This window comes from Anopheles darlingi, chromosome 2 (genome assembly GCF_943734745.1).
Source record: "Anopheles darlingi chromosome 2, idAnoDarlMG_H_01, whole genome shotgun sequence".
In the NCBI taxonomy this organism is placed as follows: domain Eukaryota; kingdom Metazoa; phylum Arthropoda; class Insecta; order Diptera; family Culicidae; genus Anopheles; species Anopheles darlingi.
In genome coordinates, this window is record NC_064874.1 from 11,500,254 (window position 1) to 11,521,392 (window position 21,139).

The 21,139-nt window shown below is 46.4% G+C and overlaps 1 protein-coding gene across 10 annotated transcripts in view; it reads right to left on the bottom strand.

The window, feature by feature from the left end:
- LOC125950339 (high affinity cGMP-specific 3',5'-cyclic phosphodiesterase 9A) overlaps positions 1-21,139 on the bottom strand; it is a 118,428-nt gene that overhangs the window by 33,575 nt on the left and 63,714 nt on the right. For 8 of the 10 annotated variants that reach the window (XM_049678243.1, XM_049678237.1, XM_049678238.1 and 5 more), the window contains one exon: positions 9,887-9,966. The exons of the other annotated variants lie outside the window; for them this stretch is intronic. The gene's annotated coding sequence lies outside the window, so the exon portion shown is untranslated. The remainder of the gene's footprint in view (positions 1-9,886; positions 9,967-21,139) is intronic. 10 annotated transcript variants of the gene reach the window in all.

Genomic DNA, 21,139 nt, shown 5'->3' on the forward strand with positions numbered 1-21,139 from the left:
ATGGCGTTAAAGATCAGCGACACCCAACGGTTTGAAGTATGATGCTACAGCTACCGCATAAATCCTCATCATTCTGACGATTCCGGCTTTGTACCACTTTGAACTTGTAAAAAGGATCTCCTTTTTGATTGTATCCAGATCGAAGCGATTGTTCTGGCATTACAAAACCATGCCTAGGGGGCGGTGGCTGGCGTGCCGTCGTCGTGGCATCGTCGCATATCAGTGCGCGGTATGCGAGGGATTAGGTACTTTGCATAGGATAATCGAACCGGCCGGTTGACCGGGCCTTATTGCCTTTCGGAGCTGCGGCTTGTGGATGTTCCGCGACGACGACCCTTCGGCAGTTGTAAAACATCGAATCAAAGAAGGACAGCACGACGCAAAAAGAGGTACGAAATGAAGGATGCAAAACTTGACTAATACAAAACATGTGCACCGACTCCGAACACGCGTATGCCTGTGGGCGATACTTCTTCCATGAAAACCGTACCGTCGTGCTGCTGTGCCTGATGTTGATGATGATGATGAAGAAGAAGTGGTACCGGACCGATCGGATGGACTTCGGTTTCGAACCGATAGAACGTAAAATCGAATTGCTCACCGCCGACTCATCAGAATCGGGTTTCCATTTTTTATGGTCCGCACCAATCATGAGATGAATATTGATCACCAGCTCTATCGCTATCGTCCGTAACACGCCGTCGAGCTACGGGGTTTCCAATAAATCGTTTGACGAGGCGCACCGGAACGGCTGGGCGAAAGAGTTGACCGTCCTTTCTTCGCTCCGTTCCGCCCTCTCTCTCTCTCGCAGCCGCGCACGAAGTTTCCGAAGGACTTTCAGTGTTCGGGCGTGCTCCATGCTCCCGCCGCATTCCACATTTGCGCTGCTCATCTTTATGCATGGGCATCTTCCGTTGAGCCTCTGACCACCATGGCCCCCCGGTGGGGGGAGGGAAGGCGGTTTTTCCAAAGGAGACAAGAAGGAAAAACACATCAACACTGTAACGACACAGGGATCATGAATATTTCACCAAAAACCCCGAGGCTAACGACGGAAATGGTCGTAACCGTGGTGTGGCGTGGTGTCCGTCGTTCCGCCGTGCCGTGCTGGCTTGTCTGATTTGCAGTCCGTCAAATGCATGAGCAGCAACAGCAGCAGCAGCAGCACCGCGTGTACACAGACGACGAAGATGGATTGGCTTCTTGCTGTTTTGTTGTTTGTTGTTGCGTGGAATGATGAAACCGTTTCTGGTGCGTGTACTCCAGGTGAACGGCACGCCTTCCAGTAAGCCACGTATCAGATGCAAGGATTCTGTGGTACCGGACTGGCTTGTCAAAGATGAGGTGAACCTGGTATCGATTGGAGATGACGTTCGTTGATTGAAGAAAAACAACAATCCCGTCCACACGTAACAAGAATCAGTGAGAGCGCGGCTAATGAGAATATGGAACCATAGGAGTCACCGTACCGCATACCTGCCGGGACAGCAATAAGCAATACGCACACTTCAGTATTGATATGGATTAGGGTAATCAATTCATCTTAACCTCGATGCGAACCTTATGCTTTAAGCAGCATAATTAGATTAATTATTCATGCGACCGTGATTGAGGAAAACCTACAATCAGCATCCGTGCCAATGGTTCCGCCGCTTTCGTTTCGTTTCCGTTCCGTTCCATTCCGTTCAGATCCAGACAGCAAGAAACCGCGCGCTAGGGTACAAGAGAAGAAAGGCTCAACCTACTTCGATGCCCTCAATAGCGATACGATTGAGACACACGAGAATAACTTCATTGTTCAGGGCTCACAGATGTCTTTTCATCTGAGCAAGGATCGTAGCAGGCGGTATGTTGCTGCTGCTGCTGCTGTTGTTGGCGCTACCACTCCCTCCCCTTCTCTGCCCCTGGACGATGCAGAAGGGATTCTGATAATTAGATTGGGTTCCGAGATTCTCGTGTCCTTTCAACCGAACGGCTGCAACTGATCCCTGGACCAGTGCCTCACTGCCGCGGTAAGAAGATACTTCGCAAGGCCGGAGAGAGAGAGAGAGAGAAAGAGAGGGAGCGCTTCGTTGAGCGGAATGCTGCGGAAGCTCAAGCGGAAGGAACACGTCGAATACATGGGGAGCGTGTTGTCACCCGCAGGGATACCAGTGGCTCTAGAACTAGCTGTGCGGTTGGAACCAGCGCTGGAACTCCGATCCAACATTCACAGACAAACATACACGCACACACACACACACGAGCACACACACATGCGGCTGGCACACGTGGTCCTAATCTAATTGTACTCCAAATTGACGGACATAATATGCGCTTTAATCTTGTTCGCTCTGAACGAACCCCACACGGTTGAAGCGGACCTTCGGAGCAACGAACTCGACCCGACCCAAGAGCACGTTTCCTCCAAGTGTCTGAAGGTGAAGGTGTGGAATTCATTTATTGCCACAACAGCCGGGGCACCGCTCGAGGTTGTGGGCTATCCAGGATTCAATAGCTTCTTCATTAGCAAATCCACCGGATCGAATCGATCCTGGTAAGCCCTTCTTGCAGCTTAATGGAATCAATTATTTATTTTAATTTTCTTAAATCTGTTAAATTGACAGTCAAATAATTTAAAAATAGATTTAACACAAACCTCTGCATATTTCGTATAAGGGTAGCGTATGTAAGGTAACAGAAATATGAAAAGATCCCTTCCATGTTCATTAGATAGGCATTGCACCTCTGTAATGATCTAGAAAGCAATTACACTGAAAGGTGTGTGTTTTCTAAACCCACAATACTAGCCAAAGGTACCTACGATGGCGTTTTCACAGCCGAAAAGTCATTAACGAAATACACTCCGTTTCATAATGATAGCCTCACCCTATTTTATCGATTTCGCGCTCAAATAAGGCGTCCCAAAAATAATTTAAATGGCTGTATATTCTTCTTTTATCTCTAAAAAACGTATGCAATTTGAATTTTAAAAATATCTTAAAAATTGTGGATGAGAGAGTCAAAAAACCAAAAAATGAGGTGCTTCATAATGATAGCCTCACTAAGGATTTTAAATATAAATCTGCATATTTTTGCAAATCTCATCCAAAATCCAAGATGTTTTAGTAATCAGTGCTTCTTCTGTTATCGTTTCATCCCAGAAAGATGAGTTTCGGTTCACTTTTTGGTATTTTTGTCAGGTTTTTCTTAGATAGAAACCTCTGTGCATAGCTTATGGACTCTTTAAGCGTCTGTATGATCCCAAGATGGTTCAATCTGGTGAATCGTAGTGATATTAACAAATTTAGACCTTTATTATATGATATTAAGCTCAAATAGAAATCCTAGAAGGTTATTGGGTTGATCTACAATCGGTCAAATCACGCCTTGTTTGGATTCCTTTCGTAGGCCATCGCGGTTTTTTAATTAGAAATCGCCGGAAAAACGTTGTAATTTTCCAATTAACAGTTCAAATTGTTGATCAAGGATGATGTCTTACAGTATTCTATTCAGTATTGAAGGAATCACCCAATCCATCGTAGGATCGCTACAGAATACTTGCGATATTACATGCAAAAAACCGTTAAAATTTCAACTGAAGGTAAATCATGTAATCCAGTCGAAATTTTACCGGAAATGAAATAAAACACTTGAAACATCAAGAATAATGATGTTTCATCACTCTTGAGACCTTCTAAATTGATAAGGAACCAAAAACATACGAAAATGTTGAACATCATAACTTTAACTGCTACAATCATTCCTTCACGTCATCAGATGTGATCGTAAAGCATGTCCGACAATTTTAGTTACAATTTTGATCAAGCAGTTTTGTTTCCAATAGTCTTTCTATAATGTTAGAAGTGTGATGAAATTTTTTTTTGATAAAAATCAGGCACAAATCGTTCTAAAAGTGCGAGTAATCGTATGTTTAGCTTGAAACAGTCCGCAATTTTTATCTATTATTCCTTGAGAACTATGCTTGCAGGCTTCCACAAGGCTTCAAAATCTTGTTTTCTTCAGGTTCTATCAAGTAGTTATTGACATCCATCGTTAATATAAGTTGTAGGCCTGTTATCATACCGTTAAACTTTTCTGTACCATACCATGCGCCACTTTGCACAATTCTGCACTCATGTAACAGTACTGCACGTCCAATAATCACAAAATATCAATAATAAACTTTAGTTTATTGGTTAGTTGATGTATCCTTTTGATAGAGCAATTTACCATTTGGTTTTCCGTTAGTAAAAATTATTATGTCCTAGTGAGGCTATCATTATGAAACACCTCATTTTTGGTTTTTTGGCTCTCTCATCCACAATTTTTAAGATATTTTTAAAATTCAAATTGCATACGTTTTCTAGAGATAAAAGAAGAATATACAGTCATTTAAATTATTTTTGGGACGCCTTATTTGAGCGCGAAATCGATAAAATAGGGTGAGGCTATCATTATGAAACGGACTGTAGTGCTGTGAGCCCCCTGGAAAACATGTGTTTGCACCTTGTGTTGCTGATGGCAAATGAGCTTCACTAAACACTGACTTCTAAAGCCCCAGTACCTCATCAGCAGTACATCACAAGCTCCATCTGAAGGTGGTTGTAGCCGATTTGGTTTGTGGAAGGTTACAACAGCAAGAAACTGTTGAAAAGAGGGATTTTCGAGTCAGTGACAGCTTCATGACAGCCGTAGTAGAATGGCGTATCTGCAAACCTTACCCAAGCATACTTGGCGCAAGTGAGCTACGGGCGCTCCCAGTACAGCAGCAGCCAAAGGCAGCTCATATCGGTCTGAGGCATTCACAGGGATCACCGCCCAACGTAACGGTGTAGTGCGTGAAGGGGGCGCAACGCAAGACTTGACGTACTTTGGTGTGGTCCTTCTGGAACAATAAATTTTCCACTTTTTGTTTGTCAAATTTCAAACTCTCGTCGCGGGGTGGGAGTGTGTTTGCTGAGGAAACTTTCCGCGGACGTATGGTATACTTAACCTTCTGCGACCCCCCTCCGCCTTTTGCATCGATAACGCGAACTCTTCCGCACACTGGCGCCGGCAGGTAGTTGCACTGTTCACAAAGACAATGTTGTGTTGTCCCGTGTGAAGTGACACCGACCTTGGGCCCGGCGTAAAGCTCCGGTAAATCTGCTCCTTCCAACTGGGATCATAACATGCCCACAAGCCACACCACACACACGCGCGCACGCACACACACATACACAATGTACTTTCGTTTGTCGCTAAGTCGCTGGCTGCTGGCTCAACCAAACCGCAACGGATAGCGCTCTTGGGATGCGGAGAGGGGGGGAAGGGGGTGGTGTGCAATCACGTACACGACCGGAATCGGTTGGCCGTATGCGCAACAATTGAGGCGGGATGTTACTTTGGAAAATTAATTTCAAAGCCTCGCACGATCCTCCTCACAAGAGACAGTAGAATGGAAAGGAACGGAATGGAACGGAACGGATGCATGCACCCCGGGCACCGAACGAGGTGAACAGACCCGGCATGGTCGCTCTCTCTTTCCCTCTCTCTCTCTCTCTCTCTCTCTGCTCGGATACGCACGGATGAGGCCATTTTATGAAAGCACCTCAAGGGAAATCCTGTTTTACAGCCAACCCGCCATCTTCCGCATTTCGTTCGTGGATCGTGGACCATAAGCCGCAGTGTATGATTCTCAGTGTATGTGTGCGTGTATGTGCGTGCATAGGTGTGGTGGATGGAAATGTCTTGATAAAGGAATCGGAAAACGGGAGGATCCTAGGGCACATCTGTTGGCGTGTGTTTCGTCACAGGTCACCGGAGTCAGCCGCAGGGAGAGAAAGAGTGCGCGCGTGTGTGTGTGTGTGTGTGTGTGTGTACACAACCGTAGCACAGCGTTACACAGTATACGAGATGGAAGGATAACGCAGATCGAAAGCGCGCACACACACAAGCATACCTGGTGTTCCGGATGAAGGTCCTCTTCGATGTTTGCTGGCGTGGACGGGCGTGGTGCGCGAACCAGAACCAGAAGCGACAATTTAACATGAGCCTTCACTGCTTCATATCCTGCGTTTCATTGTTTCAGGAATTGTGCAGGTGTGTGTGAGAGAGAGAGCGATACTTTGTCTCCAGGAATAAAAAAGTTGAGGAATGTTCGATTGGCGTTAACTGCTGTCTGTAAAAAGCAGAGCTTCCGCCTGGAGAAAGCATTGCAAGTGCTCAAGTGAAAAGTGAGAAAACGAACAATGAAACCGACTACTTTCTTAATGTCTGCCACTTTTTACAGAGGAAAAGTGAGGAAAAGTAAGTCCATGAATGCATAATTCGCTTCAGGTCCATTTGCTGTACGCCGGGAGGAGAAGGTAGAAATTACAAACAAAAGAAACCGAAGAAAAACTTCTCGCACCCTCAGGAAATCCTCTTATGCAGCGGGAAAGTTGAGATCGGGACAACTTTCGGCGTGCCTGCAATTCATTCGATTATGTGCGGCGAAGCGTGCGTGAATTGTGTCCGCTCTCACACACAATGCGTCCCCCCTCAGCATCGCTCCCCGTGCTTTGTGTGTATGTGTGTGTGTGTGTATATTCCAGAGAAGAAGCCAGCATGATCGAACCATCGCGTAACATCGTAAGCCCGAAGCACACTGCCAAGCCAATGAACGTAGCAATTTATCTTCTTTCCTTTGGCCCTTTCAGATTTTTCGGGCCCCGGAGGATGCTTGCAACCGGGCCGCTGGTGGTGATGTTGAGTTTTCAATTTTTCCGTTCCCAATCGAGAACCGGGACGGACGGCGAGGAAAACTGGAAAAGTTCTCTTTCGAACTTGTACCTCCCTCCCCCTTCTCTTTTTCGGTACCGTTGCGCTCGGTGAAGCACGATGGCGAATGAGAAGAATGAGAAAATTATTTAGTGTCCAGCGCGCGCTCCAATTCAACAATTCAATTCGTTTCCCCACCACGTGGAAATCAATGTTCCAAGTTCCAGCCGTTGTCTCGTTGTATCCTTTCCTTCGGTTCCAATTATGCCGATAACGATAAAAGCGACGATGAAAATCACGGACAAGCGTGAAAGCAGGACATACCAGCGTCACGAGCGACGAGAGTTATGCGCTCGAAAGTCACCTGAACAAAAGGTTCGCAAACTCTTCTAATTGAGTCACCAATTATGCCACCGGACTAGCCGTTAGTGGACTAGCTGTATGACTCTAGAGACCACGAAAGGCCACATCCTTAACTAACGACCGCTCGAAAGAATTCCTGTTCGAGCAGAAGAAAGGCCATCTGCGAAACCAAAGCACTTTGCAAGAATGGTGAAGCATAAATGGAACGACACTCAGTAGTCTTTGCATGTCCTTTTACAAAATACTTCAAGTGAATGCATCGGCACGAGAATGCCATTACGCTTAGTCCTCACGAACACCATCCACTAATTGATATCCGGCCGAGCATTTTCGTAAAACCAAAATTAACTCATCGTCAGCAACGTGATTCCTTCTGCCCTGTTCCTCTAAAACAACTTACAGCACACACAAAAAACGCCCCGTTGTCTGCAATTAGGAATGCTAGGAAGGTATGGCGTTTAAGGTGTGGCTGGTCCTTGAAAGCACATTCCCACGATCAGCGCAACGCTTTAAGCTACCTTCAAAATCTCGACACTGGTCGAGTCTCGTGCCTTAGACCTTCTTTTGCCTAGAGCTTCGTTTGCCTGAAGACCGTCGATGCGGAACACAAACGAAAGAAACACCGAGCCAACCTAGGAGGCCTGGTAGCTGCGGCACCATAATTTGAAATTCCTTCCGTGTAGTACCGGTGGTCCAGTGCCATCGGTTAAGGTGCACACCGTGAGCCACAAAACCACTTCTGACAGTGACAGGCGGCGTGGTGAACGTGCCAGAGAGAGCGAGACTGGCTGGCTGGCGGCCACAAAACGATATTCCGGTCCCTCCGGCCACGGGTCCGGAAGAAATAAATCATAATTTAATTGAAATTTAATCCTCCGTAGCTTGAGGGCGAGGGAGAGAGAGGCTTTTGGTACGGATAGGGTGGGCATAAACGGTTTGAGCTAGAAGAAGGCGAGCTCTTCGTTGTACTACTGAGTCTCGATGCGGAGGGCTACAAAACCGAAGGGACGATAATGTGACAACGCAGACAATAGACAATGAGGCTATTTCGGAACAGGAAACATTTGGTACGCGTGAGTGATAAGGAATATGACCGAATTACCGTAGACTACAAGTGTTTACAACAAAGAAAGCATAGGGAATAGATAAAGAGGCATTTTGCATAAAAATATAAATATTCATTTTTTTTACCAAACCATTCCACAAGCATAAAGAAAAACAAAATGTGAAAATCACACACACACTCCGAGGTACGGTTTCTGTCGAAACAGTTCACGAATTATTCATTGCTGCAGACTCGGTAAGCACTACCAACGACTATCTTTAATTCCTGTTCCTTATAAATCAATAAAACCGGAATGTTTTCCCGCGAATCGCCGAACGGGAAAAACACTCACCGATCTGCCCTGAGTACTGTTGAAGTACTTTTCAAGAACCAATTTCCTAGCGATCCGCCGCCATTAACGCGGGTCGGTGCCACGGCGAGGTACCAGGGAGCGAAGAAAAAGAGAAAGGGATGTGATGCGCCGGTGATGCTTTTGAAACTTTTCCGCAATAGGCAATAGCAGCCAGTGTTTGTCGAAAGTTTTCCCATCCGAGTGAGCGCCGCCACCGCTGCTGCTGCTGCTGGGTTTTGTTTCCTGTTGGTGGCTGTTCGAGGTTGGTCAATTTCTGCGTTTATTTCAGCCGCTTCCATTATTGAAGTGCCTAACGATGTCTAATTAGTTCGTTTGGATTTTGCAGAGGAGACTTCTTAAATCCCAACCCAGTGCGATTCTTGAAGGAAATTGGAAAAATCATTTCACTTCCTCGCGAAGGTGAAGGTGGTCTCGAACAGTTCGTTCCGTGGTGCTCCGTTGCTTCGTGAGAGGCCACTTCAGAAAACAAAACATAGATGCACATAGCGCATAAGATTAACCTCGATAGCGAGCGCAACGGAAACAGCTGATGGCTGTGTCCTAGATCGCTTCCTTTGGGCCTCCCCACCGATTGACGTCAGCAACTCGAATGTACTACAACCACAACCAGTGGAGAAGAGAAAGCGAATACAAAAACACTCACCCCTGTTCGCGCCTGACAACAATCACCCATTACCATCGGGGAGCATCTACAACTAGACCGTTGGCGGCGTTGTTCCACATCTAGCGTCGAGCTCAGGAGTAGTAGTTGTTGTTAGCACACGTCACTAGTGCACCAGTACACTGGTAACCATGCCAATGGTTGAAGAATAGAAGTGTTTCCGAGCTGGATTAAAATTGTGACAACGATTACTGTCACATAGGGATTTAAGCTCAGAGCAGCCTGGAATTCTATTTGTTCCGCTCCAACACATTTGAAGAACTGACGTCATGTTTTGCCACACTGCAAGCATTTTCAATCTCACTTTTCACACCCAATTATCGCTTTTCTCCTAAAAGGCATCCTCTCTCTAAGAAACGCTGTGACGCACAACAAAGATGGCCGCCTTTTCCCCACAAACATCAAGGCCCATGTTGCATTAATTAACAATTACAGAGAGATTAAAAAGAAATGAAGAAGCGATTATCGGGTCGTGGAAGTACATTTTCGCACCAAGGCTCTTTATTTTTATGAGTTCCAAGAAGAATCCTTACGTTGGCTGGCAAACAAAACAGAAAACGGTTGAAGACTCATTTATACACGGGTAAGGCGTCAAACAAAAAGCCCCCTTTTTCGAACTGTGCTCATTAGCAACAGATGCTGTTTCGAATATAATGGTCAATTAATTACTAGAAGGTTGTGTAAATAATTCACTACCCAGGAATGAAGACATCGTACTTACCATTAAATCCTTTCCTTTTTGGTTTTGTTTGGATGGCGATTAAGATGAAGCTTAGCCTTATAGGCATCAATCATAGAAACCTAGTAAAATGAAGACAACCATCTTTTAGACAATAGACAGACATAAACAATGCAATATTTTGGTCATAAAAAAAGTAATTTACCGTGAAAGTACCATGCGCCTCCATCACTAATTTCCAAATGGAGGCGCATGGTTACAAAATCATTCCATCTTTTATCACGACTGGTTTGTTGGAAAAATTGGAGAAGTTACAGCATGTTATAGGCAGTAATAACATGATAAAATCATTTAAAATTCGTCGACAATTTAGTACTGCCGCATTATGTTATATTCTTTCATAAATGTACGTTACTTGGTAGCCAAAGCCAAAAAAAGAAAATCGATCTGAAAAAACCTCTGCGGATAAAATTAAACGGAATTAAATGATCCTTTACAAACTTCTGTTCATAACGAACGACCCCGATTCGTGAGGCAACAACCAGAGGGGGGAAAATCAACCCGTAGGTCTACCACACAGCATTAAGGCGCGCAGTTACAGGAACAAAAACGCTCGCCTAAAATCTAATGCCGGCCCGGAAGCAAACAAGAATCGAAAAAAACGGGCATTCAATTCTGCCACAAAAGCTCAATGATGTGGTTGCGGTTTTGGTTTCCATCATTGCTTTCGCTCGTTTACGAAACCAAACACAGCTGAGAGAATTGATAAACATGGTTTTGGGAGTAACTTTTTCTCACTTTATTGATGGGGTCAACATTTACCCACCACCAACGAGATGAAGCAAAAACTCCTGGTGCTGGTAGTAGCTTAATTTGTGAATAATTGCTACTTAATTTGAGACCATTAGAAACCACTTTTCGCTTTTGATGCAATTTGTTGATCTCCATGTTCTTTGTTTGAGGAGGTCACCGTAAAGCTGCGCCCCTTTGGGCTACTGATTTATGTATTCGGCACATTGCAGTGAACTTCACTTTTCATAAATAAACATTACATTATTCGCAAGTAAACGCTTGTGTTTGATCTTCTTCTTTTCCCAGGTCCAGGATTACTCCATAATGGGATTTTATCTCCTAAAGTGTGTATAGAGCCTTGTCTGTACACAAATAGCGCAGCTGATCGATTGACTGCAATGTTTTTCTTTCGGAACTGAACGATCGATAGCTCCCGAATGTTTGCCAACACAGTCACTCCGCTCGAGTAACATACCCACTTGAAGCCTTTGCTGTATGTCTGTCCCTGAAATAAGAGTGCAAACAGTTAACTTCCGTTGCTTTCCTATTCAGGGTGCTACCTCGCACGCAACTTCGTACACCAAGGGTCGGCCATTTGAAATGCACTTTCGCCTGAAAGCAAAACGATGTCGATGAAACTTGGGCAATTTCCCGACTGCCGAAAACACCCAGACGCTGCCACCGGAACTGGCGGACCTGCCCCTTGCTGGTGGTGATAGAGAGCTCCGAATCGCGAAGGCTTCCCGGAATGTACAAAGACACTACCGCGCGCTCTGTGGGTGAAAGTTTTCGATTGGAGTACCGTGCTGGTGTGCGAGAGTGTACTTGAAGCTGATGAAGTTTTCCGTTGGCAGTTGGCTCAAGTTTAGCGGCCGCGGTTTCACCACAACCTACCAACACCCCGTGAGGCGCAGGCACCGGATTCAATTACTCATGATGATCCTTGGTTTTTCGGCGCGTCACAGATCGTTCCTTGGTGGATTTCAGTCCACGCAATTGCTCCAGCATTTGAAGGAGCATAGCTTTCGAGGGCGTAGTAGAGTGCGTCACCGAATGGTGACTTTCGAAACAGGCAAACCACAACATCTCAGTCGGTCTGCTCGGTGCTCGGTAGCACCATTATCAATCCGACTAAAACACGGGATTTGATTTATTGCCAGAGAGGCAATGATTTTAATAACATTAAGCTAGCTGGCGCCCCCGATTCGGGAAGAGCTTATTCATTTCGCACACGGCTCACAAATGGAGGAGCCAAACCAAGATGTATGCCATAATACGGGCCTTGATCAGTGCCAGTTCCCCCGGTTGTAACTTGATTCTGTAAATTTAATTTCTCTCCGATCCTGTGCGACGAGTGAGTAAGTAACTAGCCTGGTGAACTACCACCACCAGACCAAGACAGGCTGCTGCGTCGTATAGGATGATGCTACTTATGGTGTGCGTATTCGTACGCTCGCGATCACTCCTATCCGGAGAAGAAGGTAAACACCGTGAAACATCGAGCTGACGCAAAGACAGAGCCATGACGTTGCCTGTTAGACGCCTCAGCGCCCGGGAAAACGTTCGTTTGCATCCGATTTCCCATCACACTCTTCTTTGCGCTCGGCTCCGTTCACACGCACACACACACACACACACATGCGCGCGCGCTCGGTTCAGTGTAAAAGCTAAAAACTCAATTTTACGGCCAATTTGGTGAGTAAACTCGCGCTTGACTGCGTCGTTCCACGGCCACTGTCTACTCCGATCACCAAGCCAGCCATCGTTTCTGGATCTTCTGTGTCGTGTGATGTGTTTTGATTTTTGCTCTGCTTTCTGCTCTGCCTGGTAACCGTTCACTCAGCAACCCAATGCTCGCTCGCTCGCTCTGTCATCGTCAACAGGCGGGTTATCTTTTCTTTATTTTCCATTTTTCAGTTTTTTTTTTATCTAGGTGAAAAGACGAAAAGGATTCTACCACAGCCACCCCGACGGTGGTGGTGGTGGATGATGATGGCTTTCACGCAAATAAACCTTTCATCCAATCGTCAACTGTGGAGAGTTGCTGGAGAGCCCCTCGGTCCGGAGCGGCCGGAAGCTGAAAAAACGATGTGACGTGATGTCTCATCGTCATCAGAGGCGCCCGCTCGCCATTATACATCGACAGATTGGCCACCAATTATGGGATTTCTCTTTTCATGCTTTTCAAACCATCGACGCGTTGTCCGTTGTGGTGCTCCATGTTTTTGTTCGGTGACATTCCTGCGCATTGAAAAGACGCCAGGGAAAGCTTAAAAAAAGCGTCCTACATATGGAGCGTTAGCTTTTCCAGGCGCAACATCAAAGTCAAAACCTTCGAAGCAAAGAAAAAAGGGGCGAGAGATCACATACATGCACACACGTTCATCCTCGTGTACGTACGCGGATTCTAAGAATCTATTCGAAGAACCTCCATACCGCTCTCGGCGGTGACCTTCTCTATTCAATTCGGCGAACCTGGAAAAGCACGAGGAACGTGCCTGGTCTCTGATGCTTCTGGTTTCGCATCGACAAGCATTGAGAGACGGGGCTTAGAGTTTGTCCTTTTTTTACCAGCCCGGGGAATCAAGCTGCTCAATCTCAGATTGCTGCTTCCGTTCGCGTTTGATTTGACTTTTTTTTCGTGCTTCAGTACAAAATGGCCCCAAGGTCTAGTGTCAGCTTGGCAAAGGGGATCATGTTTATTAGCGCTTTTTATCGCCATTTTCGTTTCGTTTCATGCCACCATGATTAGTCCCCTAATGATACACGAGCTTGTGCAGAGTAATACGTGCACATGAAGCATGAGAAATCAGGGCGGCCTGGCCTTGCCCAACCACCAATCGAGAGGGTTCATCGTCTCACGTACTGATCCCTTCTGCTGTTGCTGATGCTGCGTATGTGTAGGGCGTGCGTGATGCATGATGAAAACGCGAAAGCAAAAGTGCCAAATGGGATGGAATGATTTAATAAAGTGAAGAAAATTGCTTTCACGTTGATTTGGGAATTTGATTTTTACATTAATTTGACTTTCAATTGGACAGACTTCTACGTTGCTTCCCGGCTTCGCTCCTGCTTCGCTCGATACACCAAACCCCGTGGCCTGTGTCTTTGTCGCGAGGTTTCGAAGTAAAAATTGATTTACCACGCCATGCCTCTTTCCAGTTCCGTCGAGCTTTTACTTGGTAGGTTTTTACCCGCAACCTTCTCGCCTGCAATCTTCTCGCCCGCAACCCTCACGTTGGACGTGACTAAACTCCGCCTTCGGCAGCACCGGTACCTGTTGATGCGGGCAATTTTTACCGAAGGTAATGTGAGGCCCCCCCGGGCAACTTGGGGCAAAATAATTTGCTTCCAAATTGGCACGTTTCAACACTCAGCAACTAATTATGGGAACGAGAAGATTGTCTCACATGTACGAGATGATGACGACGACGACGATGATGATGATGATGGTGGTGGTGATGCTGGTGGTTTTTGTTTTTCCTTCATGCCCTCGAACCATTCGTGCGCTTTTAATTCGTTTTCCATTTGCTGCCCACTTCACAAGCTGCTTGCTTGTGCTTGTGAGAAGCATTCCGATTTTTGGAGGGTGCTTTCGTCTCGCCCTGCCGTGGAAGGGACAGAGAGTCCGAATTCGTGTGGAAAACATGAACGGGCGCACAAAAGTTCTGAAATTTATGCAAATATATTCGGACGAAGAGAGGCATCTTTTCAAATGCATTCCCTGTTCCCAGTTGGACGTTTGGTTCTGTCCGAGGTTCGGAGACAACATTCGAAAAAAGGAAGATGACAACGTGTATGTGCGCATGTGTGTATGTGTGTCGTGTCGTGGTCATGATCAGAAATCAGAGAGTTGTAGCTGGAAATGCGAGACTAGACAGTCGCGCGAGAGAAAAGTTTTGTTCCATTTAGCGCTCGGCGATTGCCGTAACGCTATTCATTGTGCTTATCGACATTTTACAAGGCATTTTTATGGTCTTTGTGCTAACTTTATGGTAGATAAGATAACACCTCATTTGTTTTATCGTGGTTCACGCTAACAGTGCTTTTAAATTATGTGTGCGATGGTTAAAGTGGAAAACAGTGATGTCAATTGAATGAAAAAGCGCAAAGTATACCGATGCACAGAACATTGTTTTAAACATACAAATATATTTCATTTTTGACAATCAGCATCACTATGCAATCCTAATATTCAACTAATGGGTAAATACTTTCCAATTTTGTTATGTGCGAATTGTTATTTTCAAACGTATTGCATACAAAATGTACAGTAAGCAACAGCCTCATGTGAGGAATGAAAAGTTTTTTTTTAACAATCCAAACTGATGATCGCCAAAGTGCCCAGTCATTCTGCAATTCCCTTTATGATAGCACAAATTGAATTTCATTTTTGGTCAACACTTAAACCCCAACAAAAAAACACACCAACTCTCCTGTGTCTCCGCTACACCACCGATGGGAGTTCAGGACATTAAAGATGCCGGAGAGGAAAGAAGACCACAAGGTAAATGGCGCATAAGGACAGCACCGTTGCGCGTACCTTATCCTTAGTGACCCTTAATGTCACCACCAGCAGCAAATGCGCGGCGTTCTCTTAAGAAACTACTGCAAGGAAGGTTGGGGTGGTTGACGAAGAAGACTTCTTCAACCGTATCTTCGCCAAAGTACGAGAGGGTCGGTCATAAAAATAAGAAAAAAGTGGTCCCAATACGAATGTACCCACTAAAAGGTTTCAATTTTGCACCAAAGTTGTCTCTTCGCTTCATCGGGACGGGATCTCCATTTTCCATCGGCCACGGTACACGGAGGATGCCATCGAACCAAAATGGTTGAAACTAAGAACGGAACGAACGGAAAAACAGGAAACCGAAACTCGGATGGTGTCTCGGTTCGAAACGGTTTCGCTTTCATTCCAAATTTGTATGTCGGACCAGACTGGCCGAGTCCACGATAATCCACGGTAACGGCGTTTTGCACGAATTGCTCCACGGAACGTTCCACGAAAATGGGCCCGAGACGGACAAGATTAATGGCCCTTTCACCGGCTTTTCCCACCTCCCGGTCTATAAGCCACCAGGGGAGAGCCATTTCGGTGGTGTGCCACGAGCCAAAAAGACACACGCAGGGGACACGTGTACCTTGCGTCGCTTCGCTAGGGCTATCGCGGTGGCCAACAAACAAAGCCGACAGAGAACTCACCGGAGGGAAGAACACCTCCGTCCAAGAGGCCCGTTGGCAGCAAATTTTTCGATCAATGTTTTGTTTTTATTTTTATTTTTTGGCATTTTCTTTGTCTTCCGATTATGGCGGAAAAGCCCCTCTTTGTGGATGGCGATACACCCAGCCTCCTTGGATGCCGTAAAACCAAGCCACCATTTCCAACTCCCTAGAGGGACGGCTGTTATGGGAACGTACTTTTAAGAACATTTAATCTTCGGAATCGAGTATCAGCAGACCCTGCCGAGGAGGGATTAATTTCATCCCCAAAGCAATGGCAGATCCTTTCGCCACAGGTGGTGGACCAGAAAATGGTGAGGATCAAGGTGCCTTTCTTTATAACCAGCACGTTCCTGGGCCAGCCATCGATCTGCAGTCCTTTCTTTGAAAAATTCAAACCGATCACATTTCGCGCTTATCGCCAGACAATTGTTTTGCAGCAAACATTCCGCAAATGGCAAGCAATATATTTTACGTTCAAGGACCTCCTTTACAGAACTCCATCTTTATTTGCAAGATATGCTTTTGATATTTCCTTTCAGACAACGCAATTTCTGCCATCGTCAGACGGCGGGCTCTTATCCGCATAATTAAATCCAAATCAAACTCCAAATCGCTATCGAATTCCAATGCGAAATCCTAACCTCAACGAAGCCAATCAGCGCGGTTCGGAGTTTGGTTTCGCCGGGCAATACATTGCACATTCCACGCTGCGGCACACTAACTGGCATGTGGCGGCGAATGTCGCGCGACACCAAACAATTGACACGACGTACTCCCTCGATGCCACTTATGGTAAAAGAGGCATTGAGGGAATGAAGCCAAGAATGTGCGCCTGTGTGTGCGAACGTTGGTCCCCAGAGAACGTCGTATCCTGACGAGAAGCATCTCCAGACAACGTAAGATGCTTCCATCGGCGTCGTCGTCTTGTGAGGAAATGATGATTCTTCAAGGAGACAGACTTCCTTCCCCTCTCCGTCGATATCGGTGGCGAATAGCAGGCCCACTCCTGCCTTATGAGATTGATGGCGTACCTTTCCTCGTGTAAGGACGTTACTCCTCACAACCTCTCGCTGTTTGGAGCCCACCATGCAAAGGCATTGACTCTTGAAGCCGAAAAGCCAGAGGAACACGCAATGGAATGTGATTGTTGGTTGCGTGAGAACAGCTTCCATTCCAGTTCCTTCTCGTCTTCAACCACCACTGGACCTGGACATCGATTTTTCTCCATTTCGCACCCAGATTTGCTGCCCCAGATATAGACGGTACAACAACACTTCGTGGAAGATATCGAAGCCTTACCGAAAGGTGACATAATGCTGCTGGGAGCTGCGATATCGAAGTCACAATCTAATGCCACGCACAGCACAGCCAGATTATCGAATTACAAAGAAAAGCTTTTAAATAATTATCTTGGCTCGTGGCGATCGTTGGTAACGGCAACTGACCTGGCCACAAGCAAACGAACGATTCGGTCAGCATCTAATCTCTCTTTTTCTCTCTCTCTCTCCCTCTGTGACCAACCGAAGGAACTGAAGCGTTGAGGTTCAAAGGTGATTCAATGCCCCAAGGCATCGAATTCCCCAAAATCCCCTGCCGGCATAATATTCTCGAGCATTTCTCTGACGAATGACGGAGCCAAAGGAACATTCGCTTTGGGTTTAAGGCATTAGGTCGTGGATTATGAAAACCCTCAAACGACACAATGCATACAAAGCGCGTCATTCAAATTGAAGCATAACTTGCAATTCCATTCCAAACCTTTCCTGTTACAAGATTTCACTCACACTACACCTGACAGTACAACCGAGGGCGGGGATGTGAGATGGCGCCCAAAAAGCGCTTACGCTACTCCTCCTCACGACTTCTGCTCCTTCTCACGTCTGTACATCAGCATGCTGCTGAGCGGAGAACGGAACGGAAAATATTATTCTTAATTAGCGCCGGAGCCGGAATTCCAATGGTCCGCGCAACGGTGGCCAGCGGGGTGTGGCCGGAGGTGTGCCCGGGAGCGGAAATTATGATCCCAAAAACGCGGGCTGCTAGCTGCTGCTGCTGCTGCTGGCAGCGACTGTGTTGCGTCACCGAGCGAACTTTATTCAATTTGGAAGGAAAGGCGCGCAATGTTGGTGTGCGCTGGCACACGCTGGTACCTGATGGTTTCACCTCCGCTTCGGCGAAGCTAAGAAGCTAAGAAACCAGCCTCATGGGAATGCGCTCCATTCTTGCGTTCGCGTTCGTGCCTGGGCGCTCTCTTTCCACTGCGGCGCCGTACGTTCCGTGAAATGAAAGTGGACGAATGGCGGTGTGTGGGAGAAAGATAATTAAACCACCACTAAACTGCTAATTAACACGTTTTGCTGCGGGAAGATGAAGAAAAAAATACAGTTTCTATCGCGAAATTTTCACACATACCGATGGTGCTGGTACGGGGAGTTTCTTTTTTCCTGGGGCAGGTTTTTCATTTTGGGCAAATCTACGTGCTTAATGACTTCAAAAGATTCCTAAATGAACTATTCGAGCAGGTTTGCAGCAGACCGATAGCAAAAAGCAACTACTACTCGAAGCCGAGAAAGCGTATATAATAAGTAAAATAAATGGGTTGGAAATGAAAACACTTAAAAAACGTCTCTTTGTACCGAACATCAAAACAGGTCAGAACGCTTGGACCCGGAAAACAGAAAAAAAACACGGGCTCCGGAAAATGACAAAACCCAAAAACGGAAATGCTTGTCGGTAAGGAGCAAAACGTAAAAAAAACACACAGGACACTTTTCACATTTGCCAATGGCATTCCAGCCCCATCAACGCAACCACACGGTGTTGGGCGGCGAGCAGGAGACAGCGCTACCGGCAAACCGGAAACCCGGGTGTCCTCATTCGTCCCATGACACATGTTTGGCATTCTCTCGTTTGGTTGGAAATATGAGCGCCAACCGGCTGCTGCTGTTCCCTCCCATGGTCTGGGCATCGTAGTCGTTGTCGTCATCGTCGTCGCTGGATGTTGGCGGATTTTATGTGTTTGGAAACATTAAATTTTCATTAATTCCCCTGCGCCGGTGGCAGTGTGCAGCACCGTGCAGCAAGAGCGCCAACAAAAAAACACACACACACACACAAACACAGGGAGAAAGCAAGGCTTGGCGAGTTTTGTGTGCACCATGTCGGTAGGTAGTACCGAGTGATAAAATGAATCATTCCTGGGGATCATTGGCGCGAGGACCACGAATGTACGGAACAGACGGTGTGCTGTCATATGTGTCACCGGTGGTGGTAGCAGCAGTCTCCACCTCCCCGGGGGGGAAAGGCAGGCATTACTGGATGGTATGATGAGTCCTCGTGAAGACAGCTATCGACCGGAGGTGGCAGAAGAGCGTAATGCTGAGCGCCATCGCGGTTGCAAAAATGTTTATGTCTGTCGCCGAGGATGAACGGCTTAGCGGCTAATGAGGATATATGGAACACTTTGTAGCAGCTCGTTTTGGGAGATTTTTTGCAGTGGTAATAGGTCCCCTACGTAACGCAGTTACAATTCACCAATTGTTGTTGTGAAATTACCTCGCTAATGATTCGCATTCGCCGTAAGCAAAAGTATTCCTAAGAATGTTGAACGTTTTTGCGAACAAGAACTTTACTCACACTACTTCAGATTCTGAGGATTTAAGGATTATCTCAGAAATGGTAATTAGAAATGCCAGGAACCATTAACGTTAGCTATTTTCCAGCGAATCATAACTAGGAAGTGCAGTATGTATTGTGCGTCATACGTTAAAAACTCAAGAGACGTCTTCCCACGGCTTAAACAGCAGAGACTGCACAAATTTCCCCAGATATGCCCTTCTGGTGGTCCCATTGAGCAGCGCAAACTGTTCCTCGGTCGTAAACGATCATCTCCCCGAACTCATCAGCAACTGTCGGTACTCGACGACCGAGCTAGCTCGTCGACTAATAATCTGGGATCTGGTCAAACTTTCTTCGAATGGAAAATGCACTTTCCGATGCTAGTGGTCGAAGCAGCAACGCGCAGCTCGTCTAATCTCCGTCGAGCTCACCGAGAGGGCTCAAGCTCCAAATCCTGCTGCTGGACCGAAAGCAAGCAATGCTTAAGCGAAGATGAATTGTTCCGCTACTCAAAACTCTGACGGCTGCGTAATGAGTTCAACCGACCTTCGAGCCGGAGTTCATGGTGAACGGGAAAGTTTCAGGCACCATTTCGGGCGTGATTGGTTTTCCGATGCGGCCTCCTATAAGACTTTTCCCTCCCACAATGGGAGTCGTTGCAATCAGGTTGTGGAGAAAAAAAATCCATGTTCAATCCCCTCTTCGGGCCGTGACGTGGAGCACTTCCGAAGTGGCTGATTATCGACTCGAGAAGGAGAAGGGATGCTTGTTTTGATTTCCAACAGGCACCGGCTGCATGCGTACGGAAGGATGATGATGATGGTGATGATGATGGATTATTGTTTTGCGAAGGACTACATGCGCATCAACGTCATAATCGCTTGTTTGTTTCTCCATCATTAATTGGCGCGCCCGTGTGCGGCAGGCTTACCCAGAGGTACGGCTTATAGATTATGCTTTGGACTGAAAACGGAAGCTGAGCCGTTGGCAGCATGAGCACACCTTTGCAAAAGGGTTCCTTGCGTTCCACTACCATGGTATTCGTGAATGTATAGCCTTTAAGCTGGTATGATATAGACAATGGTTCATATACAAAAGTTCATGGTATGAAGTAAGGTCTTAGTATGCGTTGCTAGAACGAATTCCAATCCTTTTAATTGCATCAATCGATCGGATTCCACTTATTGCATTGCAACAATGGTCGAGATCTCCATTTGCTTTTATACCGTTTACCAATCGTAAATCATCAAAACTGTCCTCTCTGAACAAAGCACGCAGTCATGCAAGAGTGCACCGCCCAGATCAAACACTGGCGCGAGTGTTGTGATGGTTTTGTCCAGAGTCAGAGTGCCCCCGCATTGGCCACGTCGGAGGGCAAACTAATTGATTAGCTAGAGAGCTAGACAGGATTCATGATTGATCGGCACCGCGTACAATTGCCCTCGAGGACCGATATGAAAATATTTCAAATTTTCCTGCCATCACAACCCGACCCATTCATTCGTGTTGCTGGTTGGACCCGCCGGCCGGGTCATGTAAAGTAAAGGCCAACGCAGACAACGTTGCGTGATGCTGGACCCGATATTTGATGGATCCCGAGCAGCGAAAACCATCAATTATGATGTTAGAGGCAAGGCGGCGGGGTGATGGTTAGTTGGTGCG